The sequence below is a fragment of the Meles meles genome, chromosome 14, assembly GCF_922984935.1.
Source record: "Meles meles chromosome 14, mMelMel3.1 paternal haplotype, whole genome shotgun sequence".
Taxonomy (NCBI): Eukaryota; Metazoa; Chordata; class Mammalia; order Carnivora; family Mustelidae; genus Meles; species Meles meles.
In genome coordinates this window covers 75957285-75962526 of record NC_060079.1, presented here as the reverse complement: position 1 = coordinate 75962526, position 5242 = coordinate 75957285, and the positions used below count along the sequence as shown (strand labels likewise).

Sequence of the window (5242 nt, the reverse complement as noted above, 5' to 3'; positions counted from 1 at the left end):
GAGCAAGTATAGAAACATCCCTTGCAAGTGCTCAACAATTATTCCATGCAACTAAAAGGAGTACATTCTACTTTTTTTCTAGAAAATAAAACACAATAGTTTTACAACTCATTTAATGGCAACTGGTGATCACCAAATTAGCAATGGTTATTTTCAAAAGTTATCACACTAGCTACGCTGTCATTTCTCAAGGATGATCAGACACCTAGAGCCACAGACCCTTCCCACGTAAGAGGCATCATATAAATCAGACTTGGCTTATCATAAGTATTGATAAAACCAGACCTAGGGGAAGAACTAGGTCTGGGGACACATGCGTGGTCTTAATATAGCAAATGTTTAGACTGCCCTGATTATTACAAGCCAGAACTGCAATACTATTCACAGAATATGTTCTACTTTTTAAAAAATCCACAATGTAGGGCGTCTGGGTGGCTCAGTGGGTTAAAGCCTCTGCCTTCGGCTCAGGTCGTGATCCCGGGGTCCTGGGATCGAGCCCCGCATCGGGCTCTCTGCTCAGCAGGGAGCCTGCTTCCCTTCCTCTCTCTCTGCCTGCCTCTCTGCCTACTTGTGATCTCTGTCAAATAAATAAATAAAATCTTTTTAAAAAAATCCACAACATAGTCAACTGACATGTATATACAAGGCCGTTATCCTCAGGGTCCTCATGGCAACCCTGCTGCTAAGCTTATTGATCCTCTTTAATGAATTACCTGCTTTGTTGACATCTGCACTCAATTCCAAAGTCAACCACACATTTCTTCAATAGTTCACCTCTCCATTTCCATTTATTTGCAGACTGTCCACAGAGACGACCCACTAAAAAGAGGACAACACTCACCCCGGAACCAGAATGCTTGGGTCCGAGCTTTAACTTGTAATTTAATCAACTGTGCACAAAATCTGATTTTCCTCATCTCTGTTTCTGTGTGAATTATCTTACACTCCTTCCTCATATTCTCCAAACAAGCAGGTAGTAATAGTATTACCATTGGGAAAAGCTTTGGAAGCCCAAACACAGCCAATGTCCTTGCTTGATGGAAAGTTTAAGAGACAGCCATCTGTTCTCAGAAGCTTTATGGTGCGGACTATGGGGATCTGCCTCACAGAAACCAATATTAATTTATTACAAATGCATTTGCAGAATCTTAGACATAGTCAACTTCAGGTCTTAACCTAACAACATGTTTCATCCAGTAGGATCCTCAAAATTCTCCGGGAAGATAAGGAGGCAAGGGACCATTCTTCCCATTTTGCAAATGAGGAAAGGAAGGCTCCAGATTCAGCAAAATGACCAAGATCACAAAGCCAGAGAAGGGCCAAACCAGAACTTATTTTTCAACTTTTCTAATCCCTAGTTGTTCACCTTGCAAGACCTTTAACAAGAAGGAACAAAGCAGAGCACCAATCCCTTCTCAGTGCAAGGAATGACAATTTAATAACCCAAGAGATTTAATGTACCTCCCAAAAGATTCACTTCTCCCCTACTTACACTGAAAGAGTCAGGTTTATTCTACATTCTCACAAATCGATTTAAAACAATCAGGAGAAGGCTCAATAAGCTTCACCTATACAACAAAAATAAAATACTTAGCATTCATGCGTAACTTCACATTTTGTAGGTACTGACAAGAAGCTATCAAGCATTTATTTCATAGATGGCTATTATAATTATTTCACAACACAGAACACGTACACAGGCTTCTTTTTTATTGGAAAGAGAGGTTTTACAGGCCAATTTAACCATACCACTTTCAACGTGAGAGCACCCAGCCTCAGTCTGGTGGGATGCATTCTTGAAGTCTTGCACATTTAACTTATAATGAGCTTCAATAAATTGTACTCTGTAACTGTTTCACGTGATAGAGGTCACGCGCACACATGCAGAAGCTTAGCTGCAGACAGGCACTATGTGGTGCATTCTAGTCATTTCCAGCTCAAGACACAGAAGACTCCAAACTCCTACAGTAATTAGACGTTGGCAATCTCTTTGACTCAGTGAAATGAAATACTATCAAACCCAGTTTAAATTCTTAAGTTTTCAAGGAAAATGAGTGATTTCAGAGCAGCTTTTGCAGGTGTTACGTCTGCACGAATAAGACACGAGAGGGCCTGACCACAATGGTGATGGCTGCAAGGTGAAGGACAGATTTGAAACAAGAGGATTTTGTATGTTACAAAGTAGTATGGACCGAGAGAGCCATCCACGCAAGCTCTTCGCACGTGTCTCACGAGATCGTGGCTTGGTGGCACTGACTGCTTTTTATGCATGTTCAGTTCATCAATAAATGGAATAGAAGACCCGAGCCTACCTTTTTAATTATAAAATGCTTTTCTCTCCCTCATAATCAGACTTCCACTCATTTCGGCACTGAAAAAAGAATGTCATCATCATAATTCCTAGTAGCTTGTTTCTGTTTCCGCTTCAGCAGATACCCTGTAGTTGGGAAGTCACATAACAGCTTTACATCCCATCAAGTTGCCTCCACCCGAAAACAGCTGCAATGCTTATCTAATTAAACCCCAGCGCCAAACTGTGAGCTGGTGCATCAATCATTAATATTGTATTTTGGATCACTTTAAATTCTGACTGAGGGTACGTGGCTCCGCACACACTGGTCTCTGAAGGAGATTTTTCAAATAATCTTTAAGTGGCATTGAAAAAATAAAACAAGCTGCCTGCTGTTTGACGAGAGCTCTACCACCCTGCTGTACCCTGATTAGCTGTTAATACTAATTGAGAGATGAATATTGCTTATTCCGAAAGGCTAAGGATTTTTTTTTTTAATCATGAAAAGGAAAAGGCAGTTCTTCTTGCCTCGGAAACGTGGCTCCTTGCCCAAATTTTCAACAGCACCAAAAGAATGGTGGTTTCTGGGTCTCTCGTCCACAGGGTGTGGAGTCATTATACTGAATCACTTCTTTACTCTGCGGGACCATCCACAAGTTTGTGAACTGTGATCTCCACGTGGGATTTGCACATTCATATCCTACATCTGGAACGTGGAAATGGTCTTTGCAGAGATCTGATAGCCCAGAAATATTTATGTAAATCTCTGTCCTGCGAAGGCACATGTTGATATACTTGGGTTCAAGCTCATAAACCAAGAGGAACAGCTTCCTACATTGCTATCCTAATAGACTAAAGCCAACAGGCTAAGCCAAATGGGACAATTTAGACAAAGAGAGACTGGCAAAACCAAATGAATGTCTGCTTCCTTCCAGCATTCTAGGAAAAATACCAAGCAGCTGTGCCAAAGAATACCGCCTTTCTTTGTTAGGAAAAATACTCTGACCCTCTCGAAATCAGGGGATGCAGTCGGCACCAGGTTCAGTAAATCTGTATGCAAGACAGATTTCCTAACGAGGCATGCTCAACTGCAGAAACACAATGCATACCTAGCTCTGCACAAACACAGCCTAAGAATCGTAAGGACATAGAACAAAGCATGGGAACCATGAGGTTCTCATTCCTATAAGCCGAGACGCTTGGGCCTTTGCCAGGGTACTGCCTGGCACTTGGCCACATCATCTAGAGTGATGGGAAGTCTTGGAGAATACAAATAAGAGAAGGAGGATGATTCAAGAGTAGCAAAAATATAAGGAAAAGACAGAGGCTTAGGATGGCATAGTGCAGAGAAGAGAAGACTAAATGATTTATCAACAGTCTGTAAACCCACACGAAAGACCCTAGTGATGCTTAGAGGCATCTCCTGAGTCTAACTAACACAGATCAGGGCATGGGGATTAAGACTGTCGATTTAGCTAAGCTAAAACTACATTTCCCAGAATTCCCGTGTGTATGTAATTCTGTGGGGAGGGTAAGAGTCATTTTGCAGGAGATTTGGAAGATGGTAGCCATATTACTTTGAAGGCTTTGAAGACCAGAGCCGGGCTGGAAGCATTATTGATCTGCCTACTTACCTCGCTGGCCTATGCAACTCTAGCTCCAGCTGGCTCCCCTCCTTTAACTTCCGTGACTCTGTGTCCAGGAGAGTTTTTAGCTTCATGACAGAGGATGCCAGCTGCTCCTGGTATACAAGCCCATCATCAAAGTTGGAGGTTAGAAGGCTATGAGAGACCAACACAGATTCCAGTCCATCCTCCGGATCCCAGCTAGTACCTGTGGCTCCTAGCTTATTCTTGCTTTCCCCACCTCACATCCATCTTACCTCCCAGCCCCTAGTCATACCCACACTCCTATCAATGGGGCTATTGTGACCATACTCAGAGAGAAGAGTAATTTTCTTTGGCCTGTAGTGGTTTAACTCTGACATTGTAAGTACCTCACTGTGCAGCTCTGTAGAGATTGGGGCTTGGAAATCCGTGCTCAGGGCTTCCTGAGTAATCAACAGTCTCTGATCCAGAAACCTCATGTTTGCTTCCTGTTGGTATATCTATAATTGTGGCAGGCTCATCTGTCCACTTGTAAAGGAGGGTGAATCTCACACTCTTCTCGGTTTCAAACTTAACATTTTCCACATAGACTTCCATAATTTCCACAACCCTAACCCTTTCTTTGATAATGAGACATATTCCAGCAGAGAAATTACCCCCTCTTCGATTCCTCTACTTTCTAAGTAAGGCAGAACAAGAATGTGCCAAATTCTCTGCTTTTACTAGAATGCACTTTCCAGAGGTATCTGGAAAATGGAGGACGGCCATTTTGCTTTTCCTCTGTGCCATTCCTACAACCCACATGAGAAAAGAACCCCCTATCTCCTTCTTCCAGAAAGGCCTTCCACAGTGCCCTACCAGCATAATGTCACTCCTCACTAACTGTTCTTCAGGAATGCAGAGGGCATCTCGGATGAGTGTGGATGGATTCTGAATCCAGTCTTGTCACCTACCATCTCGGTAACTGGACAAGCCTTGCAACATTTCTGAACCCCAGTTTTCTCCTGCACAAATCTGAGGGGTGCCTGGGTGGCTCGGTGGGTTGAGCACCCTTCTCTTGGTTTTGGCTCAGCTCAGGATCTTGGGGTTGTAAGAATGAGTCCCATACTGAGCTTTGCGCTCAGTAGGGAGTCTGCTTCAGGATTCTCTCTCTCCCTCTGCCCTCCCCCAGCTTGCTCGCTCTCTAAAATAAGTAAACAATAATAAATAAAATTTATTTTTTTTAATTTTTTAAATTTAAATTTATTTTTTAAGTGAAACAAATAAAATAAGTAAATAAATCTTTTTTTAAAAGAAAAAAAATTTGAGATAATGTTTCTTATGTCTATTACAGGCTGTGACCAAC

General features: G+C 42.2%; 1 non-coding gene across 1 annotated transcript; it reads right to left on the bottom strand.

The window, feature by feature from the left end:
• Nucleotides 1–256: 256 nt before the first annotated feature.
• Nucleotides 257–387, bottom strand: LOC123925389. The gene has a single exon (XR_006814986.1). It is a non-coding gene; the product is annotated as a small nucleolar RNA SNORA72 (small nucleolar RNA).
• Nucleotides 388–5242: the final 4855 nt, after the last annotated feature.